Here is an 18,505-nt window from a genome sequence, read left to right on the forward strand (position 1 = left end):
GTTTGCTAAACGGTTTATGTCCACCAGCGTTGTTGTACGCCGCGGAACTTCTAGCGCCAGCTCTAACCGTAATGCTAAGTAGGCGCCTTAGGGTTTAAAAATAGAGCTTCCACCACCGCCAACAGTGGAGGTCTTCAGTCCGCAAATTTCCTTTCCCATTTCGCTAAGCGAAGAAACTAAACAGACGAAATTGCCAACGGAATACCAAGAATGTTTTCGCGCTCCGAAATTGGTAAATTGTTTAAACAGCTCTGAATTCCACGAATGAAAACTAGAGCTAAATAATTCATTGCTGAGACCACTAACGATAATCTATGGTGATACCACTTAAATTATAAATATTCCATACCCTTCATTAAATATTCCATATTATTAATAAATATTCCATACCCTTCATTTTCTAACGATAGATGAAATGGTACTTAACCTTCATCACCTAACGATAGAATGGTGTAAGTAATTTTATTAATTTCTCTTTAATTAAATGTCAGTAATCAATTCACCAAGTGATAATTTTTAAGGCAATCTTTTTTAGGCAATCATCAAAGGCATCAAAGCCTTTTTAGGCAATCTTTACAAGGAGACTTTACAAGGGAAACACACACCGTATCACGTCACCCAAATGTGGGTGATGCCGAATGTTTCCGTGAGCCAGCGTCACCCAAATCTGGGTGACGCTCTTGTCCCCTTAGAATTGAATATCCGTTTGCATTTTTGATATGGAATCAAACCAACAAGCTCCTTGGTGTAAATTATAGAAGAACAATAAAACAATAATTTAAAATTTTTACAAAAAAATATTGCTTATCATAATAAAAAAAACAACTATCTCTGTAGTTCATTACATTCATTTCGCTTTTTGCGAATCCCGAATGCAAGCAATGTAGTAAGTTGATTACTCTGACATGCGGTTGTTAATGCCGGATATTTGATTTTGCGATAACCAATTTCTGACAATCATTCCATAGACATTTTCTCTGTTAGTTACTGCAGTATTACTGTAATGCATTACTGTAGTACATTGCTGTAGTTGTGGATATTTAATTATATTTGTTTTTTCTGCATTTTTTGCATATTGCGTTAGTGAAATTTAGGACCCGCTGGAAATTTTACTGATTCGCGCTGGGTGCCGAACGTGTTAATACATATCTTGGACGATACAGTACGAGAAACGCGCACAGTACTTCACTAACGAGATACTTAAAAATAATATTCCCCTTTTTCCCTAAGTAATATCACATAGGGCAAAACATGTCTGCAACGAAGCAGCTTCCTTGTGTGACAAGTTGAGTCACAATAAAAAAAAATGTTCCAGCTCCTTGTACGGAACAAGAATGCAATGCTGGAAAACAAGGGCCCCGTAGGGTTCTGTTGCATTTTGTCATAGTATGGTGTTATTGCAGTTGTTTGTCAGGGGGCAGATTGAGCCAAAACCAACAAAAAAAACGGACTTATTATGCACGCCCTATAAAAATGCTCAAATTAAAACACATGAAATACAACAACGAAAAACGGAATAAAAAAAAGGAATGAGCGTAATAACACACTTCTTCCAGTATCTTCTGTGCTAGCGTATCCACAGCATTTTGGAGTTAATGTGGGGAATGTGTTTTACCAACGTGCTGGTGCTTTCTCGCCTCCGGATGCATATGCAGTGAGTGCAGTGACATTTCCTGGCTGCCCCAGGACAAAGGACTCGACGTATCTGTGAGTAAGGGTCGCGGAATGGAACAGCTCCAAAAAAAACAGAACAAATCGTTACAGTAAAAAAAAATGAACATGAGCAAATGCAAGTGTAACGCATAAGATCGGATGCGACAACACGGAATGCTCACGCATGCAGAGTCACACGCAGGCAATCGCTCACCGTAATCGTTCACGCTCACACATGTCGGTGCATAAGGATGGAGACATATTTAAGATCTTGCCATTTTCCGTAACATTTAAAATGGAATATGGAAGCCACCAGCTGCATTGGCAATGGCAGGCAATTCAGCTTCCACTGCGAGACTTTGTTTATGGAGTAAAAGTACGCGCAGTATAGCAGGAAGTACCCTACGAGTAAAGTGCAAAATATCTGGCTCCTAACAAACAACGGCAGCTCCCTTTGCAGCGAATGAAACAAGTGCAAAATACTAACCCCCAAGCAAACACACCTTAAGTAAGGGTTCGAAAAATATCTAATCCCCAACAGAACTCCCTATTGCAAGCTGTTCGATCACACATTCGGCTTCCCCGAGAGCTAAAACACCAACCCTATCGTACGATCGACGATGAAAACAAAGCAATCGATCCCCCTAAATTCTCCTAGCGCATTCAACTAAACCTTCAACCGTAAGACCTGTCGTGGAGGAAATGCACAACAAAATGTCAACGGCTGCTCGGGGTACGTATCTCGTTCGGTCGGTATCTGTCCGTTGGTGGAACCCGCTTCGGGGACAACAACCAGGCCGAGGGAAACGCGGTTAAGACGCAAGTTAAGTGCAACACTCGACTTGCATTACTGCATTAGATGCAATGTAACGGACAGTAAGTAACAGTGACGACGCGTCTGGACGACGCCATTGCACCACACGACCAGAGCCCGTTACGCAAAAACCTTCGGGTCATTTTTTGTAGTTTCTAGTAAACCAGTGAGGAAATGAGGTCAGATATTATTTTACATGCTGCAGGTGACATAAACAGACGAGATGGGTGAAATAACGCTAATGCAACGGCAAGCAAATAATCTTATCTTGGAATTATAGTTTTGAAAGTGGTTTTACGAAATGACTTTCGCTTTTCTTTTGGAATGAGAACCCCAAAGAAAACCCAGCACTATGTGGCACATATAGGATGTTTCCTGATGTCTCAAAACCAATAACTTCAAACCTTACTTACTGTAGCTTTAGATCTGCAAAGTTTAGAGTTTTTAGATATTTTGGACACTTTTACAAGGATTTCATTTTTTGAGACTATACAGCCTTAGAATATCTGAGAAAGAATATGAAAGATGAGTCAGAATTTTTAAGTTTAATAAGGGTAATTTACATATTTGAAACATGTAAGACATAACATAATTTCTTAGTGTACGAGTTCATAGTATTTACAGAGTTGCAAATATCATCTGATAAAGGTCTTCTAGATAGCAGATGCTTTAACTTTTGCCCGCAGAATCCAAATAATATTGAATTCTTTTTATAGCACTCCAACACGGACAAATACAGGATGCTCCAATGGTCTTGGAGCTTAGTGCTGAGTTTAGTACACTGATGGTCGTGGAACGAATCTCATCTGGAGCGGAGTTTCTGTAAGTATTTCTTGTAAGGAATTTGAATATCTTGAGGTAAGGAATTCTTGAGTTGTAGTAAGGAGAATAGCTTATACGGTTTCATAACACAAAATAAACCTAACTAAACAAAAGACCCTGCACTCTTGAAGCATGAGGAGTGCTGTGAACTTCTAAAGTAAGCAAACAAATAGTCAAATTTTGGAAAAAATACCCTTGAAGCATAAGCGGTTTAGTGCCACATATCGATAATTACCATGCTTTGAACCAAGAGAAACAAGCCATACCCACACTGCATGTCGTTACAAGATGCTGCTTCGTTACAGTATCAGTCAAACGTTAATTTGCTGCTCGTTATTCACAGCAAAACCTCAGCAGTACCATCACATCGTTGTGGATCTCGTGTGCGCTAAGATTAGGGGCAGTTAGGTTAAATGAAGTTTCGGTTCACCGCGCATCTCACGCGAGAACCGATGCACATACAGAAGAGTGTCGTTGAACACGGCAGTGTGTGCAACACGGTGTCAAAAAGAGCAAGCGGGAACGTCAGGAAAAATCACAGCCGACTGTCGGCGCTGCATAAGCATCTGCAAGTGTAGGTCCACACTCCACTGTCAATGAACAAGAATCTTGAAGCGGCGGTGTTGTTGTCTTCGCTTAATCTGACTTTCAAATCCTCTGTAACACGAGGGAAAACATTCACTCTCCTCGGGACGCGGTTTCTTCGCACGTACCATTCGTCACAGTGTGCTGTTAAAACACATCTGCGCCCCGGTTGATGATTCACGCTTATTAAGATTTATGCGCGTGCGCTTACCCTTGGGGACCCTTGGCTTCCATTCGACACTGACATTGACGACGTTTGATAAGCTTTTGAAACGAGCGCAACGAGCAACCAATTCTTGAGGCCAATCGAAATGCTTCAGTTCTTCTCCTGTTTCCACACTGTTAAAAGGCGGCTTTTCTAATAAAGAGTTGTTTTGAAGGATTAGACGCAGGTCCATTGCGCTTGGTGTTACAGTTTAAACACAAAACAAAACGGCGGTAAACATCACTTCACTCCAAACACATATGCACTCTGCAGCAAAAATTGGCTTCGAGCACGCTTCTGGAATAATGATGCTAAGGTACATTGGCGCTGTCTTCCGCCTTCCGTATGTTGCTGCGCTAAAGTCTGCCTAAAATACACGCCCCTACACCCATCGACGCATGCCATCGCACAGCCGTTTTTTTTTTTTGTTGGAGACGATCTTATCCTTCCTCACCCAGGAATCGACCGACACAGCAGAAGGGACATCGCAATCGAAATCCACAACGACGACAAGCTTCTTTCCGCTACGCATCAACACCAGGGATGGAGAGGAGACCAATTTCGATTTCATTCCAGCTGGTTCACGGCTAATCGCTATGCCCACGGCGATACGATGTCTTCACAAAGTTCACCACCGAAGCCTAACGCCCGAAGGCACGATCCAAAAGAAAACGAAACATTGAACGAGCAAAAAAAAAAACGAGCGATCCACCGTCCACTTCTTTTCGCTCCGGAGGCACCTGGTCTGGCCAAAGGAAGGAACCGGTTTTTTTTTTTTTTGGGAGTTCGTTTCAGCAAGGCTCGTTTTTATTTCTAGCCAGACCTTAGATTCCCTTCCGCTCGGTGGTGGGTTTTCGGGAGGAACAGGTTTTGCTTCCCCCGCATATCCCACAACAACCCGTGCCGATTGGTTCGCATCACCGAATGGGGGGGGGGGGGGGGGGCTTCGCTAATGCAAAAGGCCTTTGCCCACGGTCTCATGCACCGTGCTTTTCAAGCAAAACTTTACCATTCCCTGGCCGCAATGGCCGGAAGCAGCCAGCGAGTTTTCTTTTTATCGACTCCCTATTTCTCGGGCTGTTTCGATCGGTTTTATAGCCGAACGAGGTCAAAACCATCGGCGTACCGGGGTGGAAGGCTATCAGTTCATGGATCTGTTTCCATTTACCAACACATTACCATGCGTACTTCCGACCTAAAATAAAATGGAACTTAAGCTAATCGTAACATCCTACGCGCGAAAGAACTGCGGATAGTTACCGTTGCGAACTGTCGATATGCATACGCCCAACCATTTCCCTAAACGTGATCATCGGCCAAGGTTACGCCAACAGATGGACGGATGGAAAAAATCTGCACCACACAACCCAAGACACCGAATCCGAATCGATCGCGTTATTGTGTTCTTTTTCCTTCGTGCTCGTCTAATAACATCTTCGATCACACACAAAAAAAACACTAACGTAATGTAACCCAGATATGCAAAAAAAAAACAAACAACCCAAAAACCCTTAACCTATCCCCAAACGGCTCAGCATCTACGGATGCTAAATGAGGCATTCGAGCGGAAACGAAGCTAAAACCAACCATCAGCCGCCAGTGGCGTTGCAGTTCAATGAGTTTTCACAGCCTCCCCCGATAAAAAAAATCCCCCATAACTGGGTGACTTACATCGGAACGCTAGGATCGTATGTGAATCGGAAGTTGGAGCGTGAGCGAAACCAAACCACACTCAGTGGGGTCAGTTACGCGTTACAAAAACCGTGCAGCCACGCATGGAATGATGTTGGTTTTTAGCGTCGAAAAAGCAAATTATATGCTTCGCAGCTGCGTTTTTCACGATCGATCTCCGGGTGAGTGATCGAATCGTACCGAAATACGATCGATGAAGGCAGGTAAGGAACAAAGTGAAAACAGCTAACATGTGCTGGGAAGGTGCTATTTGCGTTACCACCATTTGGCTTGTCCTATTTGATTGTTTTACTTATTATAGGTAAATAAAACTTTTGTTTGTATAAAAATATACAAAACATTTACTTAAATATTTTTATTTATTTTAATAACTACACAAAAAAACTTTCCAATATTTTCAATCATTTTCCCAACTAAAAACTCTACAAACTCATAATATAGAACCAAAAAGTGATCCTACCACATGATAGAAATTATAGAAATATTAGGAAAATGGAGAAGGTATGTGCAATTATCACATTATTATTTGTATTTCCAGCAATTGTATAGTTGTAAAATCAATCACCACATAATAAATTAACACGGCGATTAAGATCAGAAGAGCGAATCGAAGAGCTCTTCAGAGTTATCAAGGACGAGAAGAAGAGAACGATTACTGGGTTGTTTTAACCAGTTCTTTGCTTGTATTTATAAAGCGGTCAATGATTAAATGATTTAATTTTTACATTTACGGGACGATTTAGATGACAGAATAACGCAAGCGTCTATTACCACAAGCGCAGCACATGATATTACAACGGCCTTACTAGACACCACAACCGCAACAGGCATACTTCAATGCAAGCACTTGATTTTCAGTAGTAGGATGGATTTTCACAACCAGACGATGATTGTTAATAACATTTACAGTATTTTTTCATGAAATAAAGCATATTTAATTCGAGCTCCTGAACTCAGCTCCTGAACTCAGCAACGGTTCAATTGATTCAATATCCTTTAAAATGTCCCAAAAATATCCTTTTCGCCATTCATCCATCCTTCCTCTCAAAATGCATACACCTGACACACATTTGTCGCTCACAGTACCGGGAAGGTAAATTGACAAACGATGTTACCCACTCAATCCAATGTATGAAACCGTCCGTGCGCAAATAATCGATACAAACATGCAGACATACGACGGTGAGCTAAAATCTATCCCAAAATCAGGCCAATTTTTGTCAACCGATTGCCACCGCTTTGCAGGCGTCATATTTTCAAGCATCGTGCGCAATTCCCCACTCACGATACTCGTAAAAAAAAATTGTATGCTACGACATTTTTCAGCATCGCTGCTTCGCATACATAAGGACGGTCGTACATGCTATTGAATACTTTTTGATTTGACGGAAGGAGAGAAAAAAAATCCCTTTTTAGTTCTCACATCCCATGTATCGATGGAGCACAAAGAGACTAATATTAACACAATGCCACTATTTGGGGGAGAGGAATGTTCTGACAGATTTGATCCGCTTGGTACGCTCAACAATTTGGTCCTATTTTTCTACGGTACCTCCGTTACCGAACGAGCGAACATTTTGTCAGCTGCCAAAACACCTTTCCGAAAAGCGGGAAACATTGCCTCCGTTTTGCGTCACCACCTCCTCCCGGAGCGCCACACCGCGATTGGTCCACATTCAACTGTCATGTTTCGATTGTAGTGCCTACGGTGACATAAGAACCGTGCACGGCCGATCGCCAAATTGTGTCATTGTCATAGTTCGGTAAACATAAGATTCGTCCCGCATCCACCTGGAGATATGTGGCATCACCACAAAGTTGGGGTTTTTTTTATAAATTTCAAAATTCATAAACGAACCACAACGCACCCCAACACACGCTGCGGTGGTGATGCGCGAGACATCGCAAACAGAAGCTAGCGTTCAAATAGTCTTCTTTTGCATACACATACACCCATGCACACATTTCATTTGCATACGATTTTGACAAGCAAAGGGAAGAAAAATCATCACAACAAACAACCAAATGACGAGCAGCGAACAGCATTGTAATAGAGGCACTGCGGTACAGTTGTGCCGAATGGAGGAGCAACACGCAGGAGGTATGTTAATGTTGTACGACCAAAAAGGTGTGTCTCAAGTCGCACCTCATCATTTCGTTCAAGAAGCGTGCCTCTTTTTTTTGTGAATGAATGGTAAAATGCGTCACGATGCGAGAAAGTGTGTGCTGCTTAAGTTTGCATTACTATCAACAATATGCAGTGTCAACGGTATTGATTATAGTAGACATATGAAATGGGTATAATTTTAGGTAATTCATAAATTTAGATACGTCATAAATTATATAAACTTGTAAGGCTCCTAAGTTAAGGCTTAAATTGATTAATATAAACATGATGATTTTAGACAACTTCATGACATTTTGAGGAATTAAAGCCATAATAGATGAACGGACCACCGGATGATGAACGGTCATCATCAGGGTTTCTCAAAATATGGCCGAGAACTCACAAAATTGAATAAATGATATAAGATACCAGGTAAGCATTCGAACTAAGTGCTATATATGTACTTTAAAAATCTAAATTTGGTGAACGTTTATGAATTGATATTCAAAAGTTTCTACAGTTCTTTAATTTCACTTTCATTACAGCAACTCGATCGATTGCGATATTGCCCTCGTCTTTCAGTTTCGACCTTTCTCTGCCAATAACCGCTCCCTCCACCCCTCTCCCACATACACATACATAGAAAAATAACCAGCTGTATCGAATATGATCACCTTAAAGTGCAACCCTTCCCGGAGAGTGTGCCATTCGCTCGGATGACTTAGATTTCATATCGACTGTCTTCGAGCTGCACTTCCGCAGCACATGGCTGCATCCGGCAAGCTCGGTGAGGCGTACCGGCCCAAGATACAGCTGTGGGAGGTCTCAGTTGACTTCCAATCCCCCCAAAAGCAACTGCCTGCACCAGAAATTCAATACAACTCCCTGTGCCGGCCAAGGATGATGAAGGTGACACACGACCAAAGTGGAACAGCAGCGAAAAGGGGAATAAAAACCCCAGCAGCACACACGAGAGCGCAACGATAATCCAAATCCAGTTCAGTTGAAAGGCTTACGCTATTGCTCGTGCCCGTCAGACACGATACACTTCCGATTACTTTGGCTTTGGCGATGAACCCCCGCAGTTGCTGAGCACCGGGAAAAGGAATTCAACGAGTAACGTGACACTCGGTCTGTCCGTGGAATCAATAAATTCGGAACCGACACGTCAACAGACCAACAACCAAACAGGTATTTTACGTCCCAATTCGATCATCTTCTCCCTCGTCAGATAAGCAGCAGTTGTGATCGAATCTAGTGTTCATGCTTGCGTCACCGTTCGCTCGTTTACGACGGTGCGGACAGATTAACTCTCGGGACACGATGTTCTGTACAAATTAAAACCAATAGCGCATCATTTTTGGTAAAAAAAACGATTAACCGAATCGAATGATGCAAAGTAGGTAACAAATATAAAAGTTGGTATACAACAAAAATAAAAATATGTAAAACAATATTTACACACAAAATATTGCCGAAAGAGTAATAAAAAAAAATTAAAACAATGTAACATAACAAGAATAGTATTATTGACTCTATCAAATAAAGTAATAATAAGTGATAGAATTAATTACAAACAAGCACAGTAATATAAAAGAGGCAAAAAATGTAAGATAAGCTTCACAAAATAAATTAAATGTCATAAAACTAACAAAAGAATTAGGCACACAGCAACAAAAATACAGAAAATAGCAAAATAAACATGAATGAAATAAAAAGAAAGAATATCAATAAAATGATCAATAAAATGGTTAATGATAAGTCAAACTTAAAAAAAATGTTTTATTTCGGTAGAATACATGAAAAGAATTGAGAATAAATAATGAAGAACATTTTGCAACTAAGATCGAACAAACATAGCATAATGGCACAGAAAAACAGTATGCAAATGCCGCAATCCATTCGCTGGTCCCGTGCAAAATGCAATGCTAGTGGAAATTAGATCAACATAAATGCATTCATCGCAACCTCGTAAACGTCCGAATCCGTTTCCTATCCTATTCTTTTATTTTCTATTTCTTCCCGTTCTTTTTTTGATCCATGAACCCACAACACTTTCACCGGCCACCGGTCCGTTTCACTTCCATTAGGCGTTAGGTGATTCGAAACCATCCCGCTACATAAAAGGCGCAAACCCTAGCAGCTCTGCCCGGTGACACATTTTGGTATCTCCCGTTACACTCCGCCTCGGCCAATATCACCGGAAATGGTGAATCAAGTGTCAACATACGTACGCGCACACATACACCCATCCCGAACCCATCGGACGTACAACTACCAACGCTCGATGCAACTGAAACGGGACCCGATCGGATTTAATAGCGTCGAATGACTGTGCGACCCCATCCGATGGTCCACGAAACGGGGCGCGGTGGTACCGAGCACCGGTACCGAGCACCAACTGCTACCGGTGACAGAACGATAAAAGCGCACCGTCGTGCAACATGTGCCACAACACGAAAACCAAACCGTGGTGCATGTAAATTTACCATTCAAAAGCAACATTTGTCAACGGTAACTCGTTTTTTTTTCGACCTGCAAAAACACTGCCTAGTACGGAAGGAGTAGTGCAATGGATTAAAAAAAAGCATTTCCCCATTTACGGTTTTATGAAAGCATTTTTTTTTTTCAAACCAATCTAACATGACGCATCTCAAATGCGGTTGCGTTAAGAAAATAATAGCTATTACAGTGGCAGCCAACACACACAAAAAAGGTGTCTGCAGTTGACGTGCACGCATCACATGGGAGAGTTTTGAGTGAGGAGTTGCAAAGGCCCCATATATTGAGCGGATATGTTTTCCATCAACACCCGAAAAAGGTTGTCGAGAGTTAATTTATGTTAAAAATATGAACACGATCTTTGACATCGCACACATCCATGACGGTTTTATCGGACATTTGACAACGGAAGGGAAGTGAGCGATGAATGGCTGTGACGCTAGACAGGCCACCACCGAGCACATATGAGGTGTATAAGACAGTTAGTAGCGTTTTTATTCTACAATTTAATGCCTTATTGAGGAAGATTTGTTACATAGTTTCTACTCAAAGGAATGTCCAACTGAAACTAGAATTATTTCCAAACTTTTTGTCGAGTCAAGAGTTCCAAACCATAACGAATTACTGATTTAAATTGATTCAGATAAGATTAACACAATTCATAAGAACAAATAAATAATTGTTTGAAGCCAATTTTGCACGGTAGGGTGAAAGAAGTAAAATTTCCCAACCATTATTGTCCAAAAAGTTTCTAACCAGAGCGGCAACATGTAGATGAGCATTGTCGTAATAGAAAATCACTTACTCTTATTTACTTATAAGCTTTCGTATTTCCTTCAAACCAATCACCTGGACTCAATACCATTCTCCACTCATGACGTTACCACTCGGTAGCAGCACGTAATACATGACGTAATATATGATCCCACCATATGCAGAACATGACTTTCTGCTAGTGGCGACGAGTATATCGCTTTGATCTTTTTCCGATTAAGCTCACCCGGTCGATTAAATTAAATTTCTAGAGTAAATGGCATACTTTAGCTGTACTTTTAAATTTTCATTTTATAGAATAGCAGTAACGGTTCCTACTTTCCTAACTTAATCCTAAGATAAGCTAGTATAAAGTTTGAATTCCATTAACAGCCAACAGCACACAACCAGAGATTTAACATACCAGACCGTAATGCTTCGGTAGCCTCAAATTGTGTAAAACCGTGGTAACTTACTGATACACCCAACAATTCCTTTACGTTACGTAATGAATGGTTTAAGATCAATGTTCGAAAATATACGTTAAGACCAATAAATATGTGGATAAATTTAAAAAAAATTAGAAAATTCAATGTAGTTAACCACATTGGACCATCTGAAAAATGTATTTCAACTGAAACAAACCAATTCTCGCTTATACCATTCATTGGCATTACGACAGTTAAGCATAAATGTTGATTTGCTTCTGTGTCGTCGATCACCGACCAGAAGTGAAGCCCCAAAAATCGTTTGCGCAACGCATCGAGGAAGAAACCCAGAAGGACATGACACCAGCGAAACTGCCGTCTGCCGTCCCGAAAAAGCTGCTCCCGTAAGAGCTGCCCACGCCAAATATGGCCCGGTAGCACATGTGTAGGATTTTATTTATTTGCCCAACCAAGCAGCACAGTCCAGCGCGAGCAGCATTAGCAATCGCCTTCAGCCAGCCCATATATCGAAACCCTTTTGCCCGACAATTACCGATTTGGACCATCTTCAGGGGTCCCTTCTATCCACAAACATATTTCTGTTTTCTCCCGATGATAGCACGAAAGAAAACAAAACGAAACCCCGCACAAACCACAAACGGGCACACACTCGATTGGTAATGAAATGTGTTGCGGATAAGAGCGCACAACACAAAAGCAAGTTACCATTTTTTTTTTGGGTCAGAATGGCCAGGTTTTGCCCACGAAACATCTCACTTGATACGGCGTTAAGCGAAGGAACCCTTTTTCGGTCTATCTAAAAAGCTGGAGCCCTCGTTGCGTTTTGTTTGGCTTATGATAAAGCTTGATTTTCTTGCAATGCGATCGCGTCTTTACTGCGAGCTTTGGATTGGAATAGTTCAGCGAGTTCCCCGAGAGGGGAAGATTACCGCACTGTGTGGCAGCGAAGGGTTTGGTGGGAAAATTTTATCTTTCGTCTAGCGGAGAGCCCGAAAACGAACCTTCCCCCATATGTTTATCGGGCACTGCCCGTGACACAAGGGAATTTCTTTTTTCTTCCTGCCAATATTGGGTTTTGACGTTATCGGTCGATTTATTTGGAGATAAAGCTATCAATGCAACCGCAAAATAATCTAACCATTATACAGAACGAACCGAAAGATAGCAACACAAATGCTGCTAACAGACCAATAGTCTTCTAATGAAACCAGTTATGATAAATCTCAAACCACACAAGAGAATGTCACCAAAAAATGAACCCTCATGTTATTCACTTACTTTTAGTTTTGAGTTATCTTTTGTCAGTTGTAAGAAGAATTCCAGATAAGCTTTATTAAACATTTAAAACACTTAGTACTATAACAAAAAAATTAAAACCAATTTACGGATAAATGATAAATCAAATCCAGCTTAAGTCGAAAATTCCCTCGAACGGTGCACCGTTGGTGCCGTGACCAGGATAATATCTTATTTTCAATAATTGTGATTTTGCAAAAAAAACACTAAAAGTTTATGAGAACCTACAGGAAAATTGTGGTTACTAATCAGTCCAATAAATTTCAATTAACGTTCGCCCGTATGATGTCAAATACAAACCTCTCAGCCCGCACGCACATCACACCAAATGATGACTTAATTATCGCACCTTAATACAGCAAAAACACGTCACATTTCCTCGTGTGCGTTGCATGCTTGTTGCATTCGGTAGCATTTCGAAGGTGTTCAATTCTGTAACACATTGCAAACTGCTGTGCAACTTCCACTCTCAACCGCTCTTTACAGAAGCGAACAAAGGCTGGCAAACTGGATCGATCAGTCTGATTCAAACACTCGGCACTCGGTTTTGCTTGGCATTTCTATTTTCCCTCCTCCGGCACTAGTCGGGTGTAAGAAAACCTCTGCGGCGAGCATCGCGCACGATGTACACCACGATCGTGATAAGTTTATGAAATGAAACAGGAAAAAAAGCGCATCCCCAATTACACAACCCATTGCACGGGCATGGAACGGCCAAGAGAGTTGGAGGGCCCAACTTCCCTCCTCCAATAATGCACACCCACACACACACACCTCTGCCGCTGGCTCTCGTGAAAAGCAATTATCTCAATAACACGGTTCAGTAAATATTCATTTCTCCAATTACGCCTGATGATAGATCTCTGTGTGTGCCCGGCCGTGCTGGCAATGTTGTAGCAAAACCACCGTGCAATGAGCTGGATAAACACCCGGCAATCATACTCGCGCGATGCCGTTACATTTTAAATCCATCACCGATAATCCTTGCATCACATTGAACGTGAAGGAAGAGGTGCAACAAGAAAAAAGCTTGGTTGAGGAATGGAATCGCAATCGGTATCGCGACGGTAGTGGGGGGGCCTGTTATCGGGTGGGTCGTGAGTGAGTTGTAAGCATGTCGCGTCAATGTGCATTCGGCCGGAAGAAGTGAATTTTGCAAAACCACACCATCAAACCTTGTACAAGTAACACCGGTAACGAACTCTGTTGCAATACAACTAAATTATTTAACACTCCAATGTCCACGTTTAGGCTTCTAGAACGTCTTGTGTTCAGTCACGCAAAACCAACGTACAAAAAAAAACACATTTGTTTGACATCTTATCAATGAGAACGCATCAATGATGATATCATGCCATTTTTTCCCCCTCCGACACAGGCCGATTCTGAAAATTGCGCGTAGTTAAGCTTCACAGCTTATCGTTTCACCCGTGACGAGCTAAAGGAAGGTTGCATCATGTCAAAACGAAATCAAAAAAATATAGATAAGAATTTTGAACGGAGAAAATGTAAAAAAATAATGTTGCATTAATAATAATTTGTGAAAAAAATACGCTCTTTGCCCTGCCTAACTCTCCCCTTAACCAATACCCGCGGTAATTAAATTGCAATCATTATTGTTTGCTTTGTTTGTGGTGGTTTGTGGTCAAGAATTTGTTTTCTTTTCATTAGTACCAATCAATAGAACACAGCAACTACTGTGATTGTGCTAAATCCGGTACCAACTTAACTTAATTTAATTTAACAACTTAAACAGGTACAGCAACTGTCAAACTATGGTACTGGATTGTGACTTCAGATAGGGATACGGTACGCCGTTCAACGGTGCTCGTTGAGAATCGGTTCTTCTTCTCCTTTATTGGCACAACAACCTCAGGTAGGTTAGGTCTGCCATTTCATGTTTTCTTTGACTTTCTTTACCCGTCGCCGGATAATCAGTCCTGCGCACGGGGAATTGGTCTGAATGGGATTTTGGACTGGTCCTGTTGTGTGCAAATCGGCGCCTCTACCAAAACACCTCCGTGCCACACCTATCGAACCAGTCATAGCCGAATAAATGTCAAAATTTCTTCAAAACTTTTCAAAAAAAATTTTTTCTGTCAAATTACTTTATATATCCGAAGCGCTTCGAAGGTATGGCGAAGAAGGCTCCAAACCGAAGACACGACAGGACTCGACAGGACCGGTCCAAGCTAGATCTAGACTTTCTCCAGTAATTGAGTTAAGCAAATGTGGGAGTAAGTATGCTACGGATGTACATCGTGATAGATTAATCCCCAGTTATGAGTGGTTACCAAGGGTCGCTTTGTCTAAGCCAGAGGTCTCCTAACTTGTTATCCTAGGGGTCACATTGGTTAAAACTACAGTAACTGGAAGCCACTTAACACAAAAGACAGTTTCTTTTGATGCTAAAATTAGCAATAACCTAAGTACTTATAGGACTGATTTTAATGATTTTTCATAAGAGTTCCTTTGCCTCATATCCCATCATATTTCTGTCTTTTATAGAATCATAATGTGCACAGTCATTAGTCGATTTGTATCAGATACTACGAAAAGAGACGGGCCACTACTTTCAATGCTTTGTTCGAACGGCAGGAGTCTCACCGAATGATCATCTTCTTCCATCTAGTGAAATATCAGAATGTCTAACAGTAGCCTTGCCCTTGTTTAAAAATCACAGCTGAATTCAACGATGACTGTCGAGGTCTAAGTGATCTCTACGTTCTTCCTGTATGTGAAGCTATAACCAAAGAACTATGAAGTAACTTAAGAAAACTGGACTATGAAATCCTTCCCGTCGAGACCAGCGGTATCTTAGCAGCAGGGAATATTCTATAAAGAGCCATCTTACTGACCGTTCTGGTGCTAAAATGCGTTTGGAATGGTTAGGAATAACTTTTTACCCAAGACCACCATCCTTCCTAATAACACTCTGAATAACCTTCGGACCTTCGGACAAAATTTTTTGTGGACAAACAAAGAATCAAAACCAATAACTTCGACTGACAGGACATGGCCAAACCCAGAATAAGGTCGTTTGAATGGACGGTTGTGTTTTACTTTGAGCAGTATTGTTGCAAAAGAAGCTTGCAATGTGTGTCTCAAATAGAGCATAATTTAGCGTACTCTAATGAAACATTTATGAATCGTTTTTTTTAATCCGACTCTCAGGTATTGGTCGTTCTACTGTTCTACTTATGATCCACCTACTGTTTGAAATAATTTTGTTTCATATTTAATAATCATTACAAGTCTAGGTACTAACATTACCAATAAAAAGCCCACTCAGCACCGTGTCATTGTCTTTTTTTGCAACTCTACAGCGACATTCGTTATGTTCTAGCAATCCATAGCAATTTGCCGGTCATTTCATACGCACACGCACTATTGTTTCTGTGTTTCAATTTGTATCGTAAAGCCCTTACCTTAAAGACAAAACTACATCCTTGAACATCTATACCACCTATCCATGGGAAAATACCTACGCTCCGCAATGTCACGGTAAATGGAGGAATTCTTTGAAGTGCTTCGCTAATAAGTTTGGATCTTACATTACAAACAGAGGCGAACAAGTTCGCTACGCCAGCACCGCTAGGGGGACGGAATCTGAAGACTCATCAACTTTTGTGGCCAATCTGCAGCAGCACGGTGTGTCCTCGACAGTTTGGTTCTCCCCTCCCGGAGCGGAGCACACCACCACACCACGTCCTTTTGCAACAGCGCAGCAGCTCGAACTGCTTAGCAAGCAGACACCCTCGACTCGGACAAGTCGGGTGCCTCATTTCTTCAAGGTAAAACAAATAAACCGGCCGTCCAACAACGCACCGCTTCTCTCACAGACATACACCTCCCCCTCAAGGATAAGCATCTCCCACCGGACTAGGCGCGGGCTGGAGACGCAAGACGCAGAAGAAGAAGCGGAAGAAGCGAAGAGGTGCGAACGCAAAAAAATATGTATGTAACTCTCCTCCACATGGTTAATCGGTTCGGCTTATTGGTCGCGCGTATGAACCAACAAGAACAACTGCAAAAAAAAAATTACCCCCCCAATGAGCCGCACCGAGATCCGGTGTCAGTGGAAAATTATTATGTTTCGCCGTTTGTCTCCACCACGGGCTAGACACCGAGCCTCTTAGCGGCCGAATAAACGTCAACATCACACGATGGCCGGTTTCGTGAAGCGCTCGTTCGCAAACGCAAGGAACGCCTCACTCGCCTTCACGTTCATCAACTTTGGCAGGTGGCCGCAGTAAATGGCCTCCGGACGTGCTGCACACTACTGTTTTGCTGCTGTACAGTTCTGCTGCTGTGGGATGAATGCGCACGCGTACATCTCGCCGTGATGCGGTGGAATCACACTACCACCACCGAGCAAAACACGACAACCACAACGACGACGCTGATGATACCGGCCAGAGTGCAAATCTAGCAAGAGCCCACTCAATTCGCTTCACTTCCTCAACATCTCTCGCCTCTTTCGGGGAAGGGATGATGCTGGGTATTTTGCTTTTCTTTTTTTTTTGTTTGGTTCGACAACCGAGACGACAATGACGACGACGAACGATAAAGCAACCCCGACGACGCGGGCCACGATGGTTTATGCTGTGTTATGCTGCATTTTCCTAACCTCCCCCTGCACCCATTTTAAACTCATCGACAGCCACAGAGTACAACGGCACACAACGATAAACGAACGATGGCAACGACGACGTGTGCAGAATCCACTCTCGTGTCTTCATCTTCCGCGTCAGACAAACAGTCATTATCGCAACAATCTTACCAGTCCTCTTTTCGCTTTTTTGCCGACCGACCATACCCCCGGTTCCCGGTTTTTGTGCTCTCATTGTTGTTGAGCCTAGCAGCAAGGCACCGCACCGCAATTGCATCTGGTTCGCGTGTGTTTGTGTCTGGGCCCGTTTTTTTTTTTACCAAAACGGACACGCATTGGATGCAACTCGGCAAAGGGCGCCTGTACACAACCCGGCCACAAAACGACCCCTTTTGGATGCAGTGTTTGCTGTACTGCTGCTGCTGTGTCCATTACGCCTAGCCACTCGGTGGGCTTCATTTCGGGTGGCGTCAGTTCTGAGTGATTTGACTGGCAACACAAATTGAGAGTTTGTCGAGATGTACAAACTTTATGGACTAATCTCTCAGCTCAAATAAAACAAATCACATAAAAATCAACATCAATACACAATCCCTGCTGGTGACTCTTAATGAACAATCTTTTACTCGTCCCACCGAATTTAGCAATGCCCTTCTTACATTAAACCAAACAAGACCAATATACCAAAAAACATAATTATGCAGAAGACTGCGATGTATCTGTTTAATAATATCGTAAAACTCCTCCGACGATCATCAAGCTCAGAAAACCCACTTCATGCAAAAATCGAACTTAATACAAAAATCATCAGGATGACTCTTAATGAACAACTTTTTACTGGTCCCACCGTATTTAGGGAAGCCCTTCATGCATTAGATCAATTCTAATTGCTATTGCTAACATCAAGCTACGACATATCACATACAGCTCTACATTAATGCAAAATACACGAGAAAGACTCTAAATGAACATCCTTTTACTTGTCCCAAATTAAATTGCTGTCTAATTTCTAAGT

The sequence above is a fragment of the Anopheles marshallii genome, chromosome 2 (genome assembly GCF_943734725.1).
Source record: "Anopheles marshallii chromosome 2, idAnoMarsDA_429_01, whole genome shotgun sequence".
NCBI lineage: Eukaryota > Metazoa > Arthropoda > Insecta > Diptera > Culicidae > Anopheles > Anopheles marshallii.